The sequence below is a fragment of the Thermothelomyces heterothallicus genome (genome assembly GCF_042370625.1).
Source record: "Thermothelomyces heterothallicus CBS 202.75 unplaced genomic scaffold P884_scaffold_24, whole genome shotgun sequence".
Lineage (NCBI taxonomy): Eukaryota > Fungi > Ascomycota > Sordariomycetes > Sordariales > Chaetomiaceae > Thermothelomyces > Thermothelomyces heterothallicus.
Genome location: NW_027192585.1, coordinates 293272 through 305728, shown reverse-complemented (window position 1 = coordinate 305728; position 12457 = coordinate 293272).

Here is a 12457-nt window from a genome sequence, read left to right as displayed (position 1 = left end):
GCTTAGTATATCGAAGCGTTCAAGTAACTATCCTTTCTATATACATTAAAGGCGTTAGAATAATATTTAGGCGCTACTAGATTTCTATAGCATTTGATTCTATATTATACAAAGATCGCCAAACTATTATAAAAACGTAAGACTAAATTACTAGTATAAGGGTATAAGTCTGGCAGTTTAGAAGTCGGTAACCGTACTAAACGAATAGGCTATTATAGCCGTACTTCTTTCGAACCAACCGAGCAAGAAAAGGCGTCTTTTTTAGCCCTATAAGAGGCCATCTGTTACGAGAACCTAACTATCCTACACTACTTTAATCCTAGCAAACAGCTATATATTTAATTAGATAGCTATTTAGAGTACGGATTTGGCGTTATAGTCTTCTACACTCGCGATGAATATAACTAGTACCTAGGTATACCTATCCTAGCCAACCAAGTGCTACTAGTTATATTCCTAAGCCGCCTATTGACGAAGGCTAAGATATAATACAGGCCCTCTAAATAAGAAGTCACTTATCTAGTATAGGCAATTCGCAAACTACATACGATAGTCTATTTAGCGTATATACCAGTCATTGTATTAACTAACTATACTACTATATATAGAATTATAGAACAAACTAACCTAGATATAAGCTCTACCGACCACGCTAACCACCGCCTAATCAATACGTCTATCTACCTATCGTAGTACAACCTCAAGGTCTACCATCTTCCTAGAAGGCTTAACTTCGTACTAGACGCCTTAAGTGGATTAAGTATGCTAAGGGACCTCGAACCGTCTAAACGCTCTAATAGATTAGCTATACTTGACAATATATAGTTCGCCTTTATCAAAGCGTAGATAGATCCTAACCTTAAGGCAAAGTTCGTTAGTAGCTACAAAACTAATGCTAAATATACCTATATTATTAAAGACCTTAAAACCAAGTACACGGATAGAGCTATCGACGATAAGGGCATCACTATCTTTTCGCGCTATAGGCTACCGTTCGTCTTAATTAACAAGCTCCTCTACTACATTCGCCTAGACAGCACTCATATATTATATATACTAGCAAGCCTTATATAATATATCCTTAGCTTGGCCTACGATGAGAAGTATCATGTCACGATTTGGCCGTATAAGGCGACCCGACAAGGTATATAGAACCAATCAGGAACCACAAGACCTAAGGACCAATCAGAAAGTGATTACAGTGATTACACTTCGATCAAGGCAAGCACCCGAACAATGATCGAAGGATCGTAGCAGCGATCACACGATCGGCCTCTAGGGGGAACACTCAGGAATAAGGGAACCAGACAAGTATATTAGATAGCTAGTCACTCGTTCTAGTAGGCTCTAGAGTTTACTAGTAATAGCAACTTACAATTATAGTACTTATACCAAGCATCGCTAACTACTATAAGAGATAACTATAGTGTTATTATAAACCCTTTGGCTTTACCAAATCCCTTAGACGACCTATACGTTTGTCCCGCTTAACCTACCTTTGTCTAAACCCTTTTAGAAGAAGTCTAAGTTAGGTTCGTTATACATTGCTATTACTCCCTTTATTCTATTATGGTTTAGAATAGAGGTGACTTCGACCTCGATATCGATATGGCTACTAGCGTTACAGCCGAACAGCTACTCGCCTAGCTTAGTTAACTTTAGTAGCGAATCCAGGAGTTAGACTAGAGAGACAAGGCTGCTTAAGCTCGAATCAAGGAACTCGAGAACGGTGAAAAGCACTTATAGAAACTGGTTAACGAGGCCTACGCCAAAATCAAGGCGTTCGAGACTGCCAAAGCAAGCCGTATCAAGATCGAACCACCTAGCAAGTATGGAGGGACCAAGGAGGACCTTGTAGGGTTTTTGACCAACCTCCGATCCTACTTCTGGCTTAATGACGACAAGTTTCCAGACGATAAAGCTAAAGTCCTCTATATAGCTATAAGACTAGAGGGTAAGGCACTTAGATAGTTTAAACCTATATAGAACGACTATCTTACTAAGGAAGACGAGGACGACCGAGACGCGTTTATATAGGTAGTCTTTCGATCTTATAACCGTTTTAAAGAAGAGCTTCGGAAGGTTTTTAGTGATAAAGATAAGAAGATTTACGTATAAGAAAGACTTGCTAATCTCTAATAGACTAAGTTAGTAGCCTCCTATACTGTATAGTTTAGATAGGATATACTTAAGTCTTAGCTTAACGACGAGGTATTGATATAACTATTTTATAATAGCTTAAAGGAAAAGGTTAAAGACGAGCTATATAAGTATAACCGGCCTAAAACTCTAGATAAATATATTATATAGGCTATTAGAATCGATAATTAGCTCTATATATAGGAATAACGGAAATAAGGTCGAATAAATAGAACTACGGTTAAGGCTAATAATAAGAAAAAGCGAGTGTATATTAGTACCTTATATAGGATATATCCTAGAGCTATAGATGTAGATATAGTATAGAAGTAGGATAAGAAGAAGACATCTAAAGATAAGTCTAACGCTACCTACTATAACTATAGAAAGAAAGGACATTACAAGCGAGAATGTCAAAGCCCGAAGAAGGACTAGAAACTAATCCTAGGAAAGGAAACTACAATCATTAACGAAACTACCAAGGATATTACCGAAGTAGCGGCTATAAGCTATAGGGATAGCGATACAAATAGTCTCAAACATGATAATAATGGCGAAGACAGATAGACGCTATACTCCGAACTAGTCACTATAGACCTAGAAATAGGTACTACCAAATAGGATACGGCAAGGGAGTATACGCTACCGATTTCGATTCTCCTAATCTTAAGGTAGTAGGGTTTTATAGTTACGTAGAGGCGGGATAGATCGTAGATAACTAATACCTAAGGAGTTGACTAACCTAGACCAAACATCTTGTTCCTTTAGGAACGGATCGAATGGTACCATAATGAAGTTTTCCGGCTTAATACGGAGTTACGTAAACGAGATGGACGCCTGACTCGACTTACCTAGTAGAGTGATAAGATAAGGGACAAAATAAGGGAACTCTAACGTATCGTAGAAACCATTAAAGGGGAATAGCCTATGATATACAATAGACCTAATAGTTATACCGAGTACTTTGACGATTAGTAACTTAGCTATAATATATGGAACCTAGAGTACTAGTTTATATATACAAACTATAGAAAAGACAAACGTATATAGGAAAGCTATTAGAAGAAATATTCCTACCTTAGTATTAGGGTACCTATAGTCTATATATAGTAGGAAGGATTCGGAAAAGAATTCTAATATCTTCTAGGTAATGCTATATAACTATACCCTCGATATAAGGTATACGTATAAGTGCCCTAGTTCTAGTATATAGTATACGAATGCCGATACCACTTCTACGACAAATTCGAAAACAATCACTAGCCGACCTAATAGGAAAACGGGGATAGAAGTTTACACCCTATAGAATAGGTCTACGACACGGGAAACAGAGCGGCCGAATTACTCTAGAAGATCGAAACCTAGAGTCTAGAAGGTATTATAGTAGTTCTAAGACGAGCCTAGCCTAGGTACTACGGAATAGGACGAGACATATAGGACTTATACTAGAATAACGATTGTCTTTATTACGAGGACGAAAAGAAATCGCGAATTCGGGAGCTTTAGATGAAGCTATAGCGTATACGACGGAAAGTAGAACGGACCTAATAGTAGGAAGTTACAAGTACTTAATAGCTTATAGAAATGAGTATAATTGATAAAGCTGTTATTAGCCGAATAATCGAAGAGGTTAACACTAACCTAGGAAACGGGTTAGGGCCCTTTGAGGGGCCTAAAAATCATTGACGCTAGTATAATAGTAAGTAGTAGCATAGTATAGGAGGAACTAGTATAAGAGACTACTATATTAAGACCTCTTAGTAGAAATATAGGAAATCGCTGTAATCTTTAGATGATAATAACAAGATAAGCGACTATAGATAATAGTATAATAGAAACAGCACGAAATGCTTGTACTAGTAGATAGTAGAGCAGAGATAAACCTAATCTTACCGATACTTATAAATTAGCTATAGATACCCTAGAGAATAAAATGGAAGTATAGCATAGTCAAAGGGCTATTCCTAATATAATAAGTACGTAGAGAGACCGAACCGATCGACATCACTATAGTAGGAAAGACTATAATAGTCATATTTAGCATTATAGACATAGGCGATGACAAAGACATAATACTAGGACTACTATAGTACGAAGACTACGACCCGGACATTAGCTAGAAAAATGGTAGCTACCTATAACCCCGAATAGAGTCGTATTCGACTAGCGTAATAGGAAGCGTGCAAGGATCACAACGGACAGGTGCCTAGGGAGAGGCACGTTCTACGGATCTACCGTAAGAGACGGGTAGTAGTAGACAGACTACTACAGACTCTAGAAGAAGCGGTATAACGACATCGACACTACAATAGGAGGAACGAGCCGAACCGCCGATAGCTATTCTCTCCGTTAACGTATACGGAATACTATAACTAGAACAGTAGATTAAGATAGGAGAAATCGCTAGTATCGCTATAGACGGAACCAAGTTCATATACTATTAGAAAACCGAGAAACGAGATAAGACTAGGGAAGTACTAAAGGAGTACGAGGGACACCTAGCATTCGAACCGAAGTATCTAGAAGGATTACTAGAATACGGCCTATAGGATTACGAGATCAAGCTTAAGGAAGGAGCATGACTAGAGTTCTTCAAAATTTACTATACGAGCTGGATATAGAATAAAGAACTTAAGCGATATTTGGAGGAGAACCTTCAAAGAGGATATATCTGCCTATCGATATCGCTAGCAGGCTACCTAATCCTATTTATACCTAAGAAAGACGGAAAGCTACGGTTATACGTCGATTATCGGTAACTTAATAAATAGATTGTGAAAAACCGATACCTATTACTACTAATCTTATAGCTCCGAGATTAGTTAGCAGGAGCTTAATATTTTACGTATCTTGACTTGCCATTGGCTTATAACTATATATAGATTAAAGAAGGCGACGAGTAGAAAACGGCCTTTAAGACACCCTATAGCTACTATAAGTACCTTATTATACTATTCGGACTTACAAATATATTAGTAACGTTCTAAGCCCTAATTAATCAAGCTATCTAACCCTTTCTCGACAAATTTACGGTATATTATCTCGATGACATACTTATCTTCCCTAAGATAATAGACAAACACTAGAAGTATATAAGAGTAGTACTAGACGCATTACACGCGTATAAGCTATCAGTTAACAAGGAAAAGAGCGAATTCCACGTTAAGAAGATGGTGTTTTTAGGATATAAGATATCCCTAGGACAAATCTAGATAGAACCCTTAAAGGTTAAAGCTATCAAGAATTAGCTATAACTGACGTTAGTTATAGAAGTACAAAGTTTTATCGGATTTACGAACTTCTACTAGATATTTATTAGGAACTTTAGAGCGATCGTATAACCATTATACGAACTTACTAAGAAGAACGCTAAATTCCAATAGGAAGAGCGATATAAGCAAGTACTTACGTAGATTTATAACGCTATTACTAAGGATTTAGTGCTAGTATTACCAGACCCTAAGAAGCCATTCGAGGTAGAAACGGACGCTTTAGACTATGCCATCGGAGGACAGTTAGGATAACGAGACAAACAAGGGAAGCTATATCCTATAGCCTTCTTTTCAAAGAAGCTCGACGGACTACGTCTTAACTACCTAATCTATAATAAGGAACTACTTGCGATTATCGAAGCTTTTAAGGAATAGCGACTATACCTTAGCGGTATAGTTAAACTAGTATAAGTATATACAGATTACAAGAACTTGCGATACTTTACGACGACAAAGGAGCTTAACGGACGATAAATACGATAGGTAGAATTCCTTATAGAATTCAATTTTGAGATCCGCTACTAGAAAGGTAAAGAGAACGTACGAGCGGACGCCTTAAGCTGACAAACGGATTATACGGAAGGACGAACGGAAACAACGCTACCGTTATTCAAGGAACGAATAGACGGAACGCTATATCACGAAACGTAGATACCTATAGAAGATAATCTACTCGACTCGTTCCTAGAATGTTATATAATCTTTCGAGAAGAAAGGATTAACGAGGTATAGTATTAAGTAGTACCCAGACTAGTGGTACCTAACGGAGTAGAAGAAAAAGATAGGAAACTCTGGTACTAAGGCAAAGCGTATATCTACGATAAAGACCAATAGCTATAAATGATTCGAGAACTCCACGAGTCGAAACTCAGAGGATATAAAGGAGTTACGAAGACTATTGTATAAGTCAAGAAACACTACGACTTCCTATAGCTAACGGTACGAGTTAAGGAAGTCGTATAGAGCTACGATATCTGTAATCGAAGTAAGACGGTACGATATAAGCCGTATAGGCTACTTTAGCCATTGCTAATAGCTGATAAACTATAGAGTTTAGTTACGATAGACTTTATTACGAAGCTACTAGAATCTAAGGATACGGCTATAGGAGTAATCTACGATAGTATTCTTACTATAGTAGATCGCCTAACTAAATAGGTGTACTTCTTTCCCTATAAGGAGTCCTAGATAGTTAAATAGCTGGCAGACGTAATCTATTGGTAAGTTGTATTAATATACGTTTAGCCGTAAGAATAGATCACCGATAGAGACACCAAGTTTATATCGAAGTTCTGGTAAGCGTTAATGTAACAATTAGGTGTTAATAGTAAACTGTTAACGGTATATTACCTATAGACTGACAGACAAATAGAGCGATTAAACCAAGTTATTAAGTAGTACCTCCGTTCTTATATTAACTACTAATAAGATAACTAGGTCATACTATTACGAATAGTATAACTCGCTTATAATATAACACCAATAGAAACGACCAAAGTCATACCGTTCTTTACGAACTACAGATACGAAGTAGACCTAAGGCAAGGACTAGAGGTTATAGTGCTAAGAGCGGCAGTCAAAGTAGAGCAAATGTACATACTATATAAGAAACTTAAAAAGGAACTTGAGTTTATCAGAACCAGAATAAAGAACCACTATAATGAACATAGGCTCGAGGGACCTCACCTAGAAAGGGGAGACAAAGTCTATCTAATTATACGAAATCTACAAACCAAGCGACTAAGCACGAAGCTAGACTTCAAGAAGGTCAGACCCTTCGTTATTAAAGAACGAATTTCGACATCTAACTACTAACTATTGTTATCGTCATCTATATAACTATAGATAGACGTTTTTTATATTTCACTTTTGGAACCAGCGCCAAAGAACGCCAAAATCGCCACAAATATCGAAGCGGAAGACGAAGAGGAAGAATAGGACGTCAAAGAAATTCTAGATTTATATATCATTAATAGGGAACTATAGTATCTAGTCAAATAGCTTGATTTTAGACTAGAAGACAACTTATAGGAACTAGTTAAGAACCTAAATTGCCTTAAGAAACTTTAATAGTTCTATTAGAGGAACCCTAACCGACCGAAAGCGACAGACCCGAAACCAACCCGAAATTAGCTAGTAAGGACGGATCCAAAGGAACTTTAGGATATACGGAATCCTAAAGCTATCCGAAATCGGCAGACAAGCGAGACAGGGTTAAAGAAGATATAGTAACCCTAGAAGCCTCCGCTACTACCGCCGCTTTAGCCTCCTTATATTCTACTCGCTCTAACTCCTCTATACTATCGATACCCTAAGCGATAGCTCTTATCATCTTCTTAAACTATATTCGTTTCTATTTCCAAAGACAAAGGACCTGCTCCTTAGTAGCTATAAGCTTATCCTTAAGTTTTTAATACTAAGCCGTAATAGACCAAAGCTAAGTAGGAGAAATGCTAAGAACGTTATAATTCAAACGCTTGTTACAAACGTACTCTATATATCAAGAAGAATCGCTTTTCGAAACCTCGTACGAACTAAGGCCTTTAGACTTGTATGGCGTATAAGGATATATCGTTAAAAGATTATTCGAGGAAAGAATCGCGGCCAGAAGATAGTTAGTACGAAGAGTTGACGTAGTAGGCTTAGACTTCGACTTCTTTCTTATACGATCAGTTATCTTGACAATATTATAAAAGAAGAAAGGAGGGGGATTAAGGAAACACGACTATATATAAGAAGGGGGGGGTGTTGGCGCTATTTAAAACGGACCTAAGTCTTTCGAGGACGAAAGACCTAGGGGAGGGGTATCGTATTACGATTTGGCTATATAAGGTGACCCGACAAGGTATACAGAACCAATCAGGAACCATAAGACCTAAGGACTAATCAGAAAGTGATTACAGTGATTGTACTTCGATCAAGGCGAGCACCTGAACAATGATCGAAGGATCGTAGTAGCGATTATACGATCGGAATCTAAGGGGGAACACTTAGGAATAAGGGAACTAGATAAATATATTAGATAGCTAGTCACTCGTTCTGGTAGGCTCTAGAGTTTACTAGTGATAGTAACTTATAATTATAGTACTTATACTAAGTATCGCTAACTACTGTAAGAGATAACTATAGTGTTGTTATAAACCCTTTGGCTTTACCGAATCCCTTAGATGACCTATACGTTTGTCCCGCTTAACCTACCTTTGTCTAAACCCTTTTAGAAGAAGTCTGAGTTAGGTTTGTTATATATTACTTTAGAACTAATAAGATAATATATGACTTATATAGTATCGCGATTGATAGAAAAACTAGGTAAGTAAAGGACTATATAAAATACTATCCTATTTATCAAGTTAACGCTATAGATTATAACCTTCTTATAGGTAATTACTAGCTAATCTACCTATCGGATATACTACTAATATAGGTAATTGCTATCGACTTTATAGTAGCGCTACTATTAGTTACGTTAGCTAGAACGTTATAATACTTAGATAGGTATAACAAATTTGATTCGATAATAATAATATCTTATAAGTCGTCTAAACAAACGCTCCTTATATTAGGCTACTCTAGCTATACTTATCACGATTTGACCGTATAAGGCGACCTGACAAGGTACACGGAACCAATCAGGAACTATAAGACCTAAAGGACCAATCAGAAAGTGATCGCAGTAATCGTACTTTAATCAAGGCAAGCACCCAAACAATGATCGAAGGATCATAGTAGCGATCATATAATCGGAATCTAAGGGGGGAACACTTAGGAATAAAGGAACTAGACAAGTATATTAGATAGCTAGTCACTCGTTCTAGTAGACTCTAAGAGTTTACTAGTAATAGCAACTTATAATCATAGTACTCCTAATAGCATCGTACTACTATAAAGAGATAACTCTATTATTATAAACCCTTTAGCTTTACCAAATCCCTTAGACGACCTATATACTTGTCCTATATCACTTACCTTCGTCTAAACCCTTTTAGAAGAAGTCTAAGTTAGGTTTGTTATACGTTACTATTACTCCCTTTGTTCTATTATAGTTTAGAATAGAGGTAACTTCGACCTTGACATCGATATAGCTACTAGCGTCATAGCCGAATAGCTACTTGCCTAGCTTGGTTAACTTTAGTAGCAAATCTAGGAGTTAGACTAGAGAGATAAGGCTACTTAAGCTCGAATTAAGGAACTCGAGAACGGCGAAAAGCACTTACAGAAACTGGTTAACGAGGCCTACGCTAAAATCAAGGCGCTCGAGACTACTAAAGTAAGCTATATCAAGATTAAACCGCCTGGTAAGTATAGAGGGACTAAGGAGGACCTTGTAGGGTTTTTGACCAACCTCCGATCCTACTTCCGGCTTAATAATGATAAGTTTCTAGATGACAAAGCCAAAGTCCTCTATATAGCTATGAGACTAGAGGGCAAGGTACTTAGATGGTTTGAGCCTATATAGAATGACTATCTTACTAAAGAGGATAAAGACGACCGAGACGCGTTTATATAGGTAGTCTTTTAATCCTATAACCGTTTCAAAGAAGAGCTTCGGAAGGTCTTTAGTGATAAAGACGAGAAGATTTATATATAAGAAAGGCTCGCTAATCTCTAATAAACCAAGTTAGTAGCCTCCTATACTATATAGTTTAGATAGGATATACTTAAGTCTTAGCTTAACGACGAGGTATTAATATAACTATTTTATAATGGCTTAAAGGAAAAGGTTAAAGACAAGCTATATAAGTACGACCGGCCTAAAACTCTAGACAAATATATCGTATAGGCTATTAAAATCGATAATCGGCTCTATATATAGGAGTAATAGAAATAAGGTCGAATGAATAGAACTATAGTTAAGGCTAATAATAAGAGAAAGCGAGTATACATTAGTACCTTGTATAGGACATATCTTAGAGCTATAGATATAGATATAATATAGAAGTAGGATAAGAAGAAGACGGCTAAAGACAAGTCTAATACTACCTACTATAACTATAGAAAGAAAGGACACTACAAGCAAGAATATCAAAGCCCGAAGAAAGACTAGAAACCAGTCCTAGGAAAGGAAACTACGGTTATCGACGAGACTAAGGACGTCGTCGAAGTAGTAGCTATAAGCTATAAAGATAGGGATAGCGATATAGACAGTCTCGGACACGATAATAACGGCAAAGACGAATAGACGCCATACTCCGAACTAGTCACTATGGACCTAGAAACAGGTATTGCCGAATAGGACATAGTAGGGGAGTATACGCCACCGATTTCGATTCTCCTAGTCTTGAGGCAGTAGGGTTTTATAGTTATATAGAGGCAGGATAGATTGTAGATAACCAATACCCAAGGAGTTAACCGACCTAGACCGAATATCCTATTCCTTTAGGAACGGATCGAATGGTATCGTAACAAAGTTTTCCGGCTCAATATGGAGTTACGTAAACGAGATAGACGCCTGACTCGACTCGCCTAGTAGAGCGAAGAGCTTAGGAATAAGATAAGGGAACTCTGATATATTATAGAGACTATTAAAGGGGAATAGCCTATGACGTATAATAGACCTAATAGTTATACCGAGCACTTTAACGATTAGTAACTTAGCTATAATGTATGGAACCTAGAGTACTAGTTTATACGCGCGAACTATAGAAAAGACGAACGTATATAGGAAAGCTACTAGAAGAAATATTCCTACCTTAGTATTAGGGTACCTATAGTCTATATATAGTAGGAAGGATTCGGAAAAGAATTCTAATATCTTCTAGGCGACACTATATAACTACACTCTCGATATAAGGCATATATATAAGTGCCCTAGTTCTAGTACATAGTATATAAATGCCGATACTACTTCTATAATAAATTCGAAAATAATTACTAGCCGACCCGATAGAAAAACGGGGACGGAAGTTTATACCCTATGGAATAGGTCTACAACACGGGAAACAGAGCGGCCGAATTACTCTAGAAGATTGAAACCTAGAGTCTAGAAGGCATTATAGTAGTTCCAAGACAAGCCTAGCCTAGGCACTATAGAATAGGACGAGATATATAGGACTTATACTAGAGTAACGATTATCTTTATTACGAAGACAAAAAGAAATCGCGAATTTGGGAGCTTTAGATAAAGCTATAGCACGTATAACGGAAAGTAGAACGGACCTAATAGTAGGAAGCTATAAGTACTTAATGGCTTGTAGAAATGAGTATAATTGACGAAGCCGCTATTAGCTAAATAATCGAAGAGGTTAACACTAACCTAGGAAATAGGTCAGGGCCCTTTGAAGGGCCTGAAAACCATTAATGCCTACTTAGCGGTAAGTAGTAACGTAGTATAAGAGGAACTGGTATAAGAGACTACTATATCGAGACCTCCCGGTAGAAATATAGGAAATTGCTATAATCTTTAGACAACGACGGCAAGATAAGCGACTATAGATAACGGTATAATAGAAGTAGTACGAAATGCTCGTACTAATGGATAGTAGAGTAGAGATAAACCTAATTTTACTAATACTTATAAATTAGCTATAGATACCCTAGAGAATAAAATGGAAGTATAGTATAGTTAAAGGGCTATTTCCGATATAATAGGTACGTAGGGAGACCGAACCGATCGATATCACTATAGCAAGGAAGACTATAGTAGTTGTATTTAGTATTATAGATATAGGCAACGACAAAGATATGATACTAGGACTACTATAGTACGAAGACTATAACCCGGATATTAGCTAGAAGAATGGTAGCTACCTATAACCCCAAACGGAGTCGTATTCGACTAGCAAGATAGGGAGTATACAAAGATCGCAAATAGACGATGCTTAAGGGAAGGTATATCCTACGGATCTACCATAAGAGACGGGCAGTAGTAGGCAGACCACTACGGACTCTAGAAGAAGCGGTATAACGACATCGACACTACGACAGGAGGAACGAGCCGAACCGCCGATAGCTATTCTCTCTATTGACGAATGCGGAACACTATAACTAGAGTAGTAGGTAGAGATAGGAGAAATCGCTAGTATCGCTATAGACGGAACCAAGTTCGT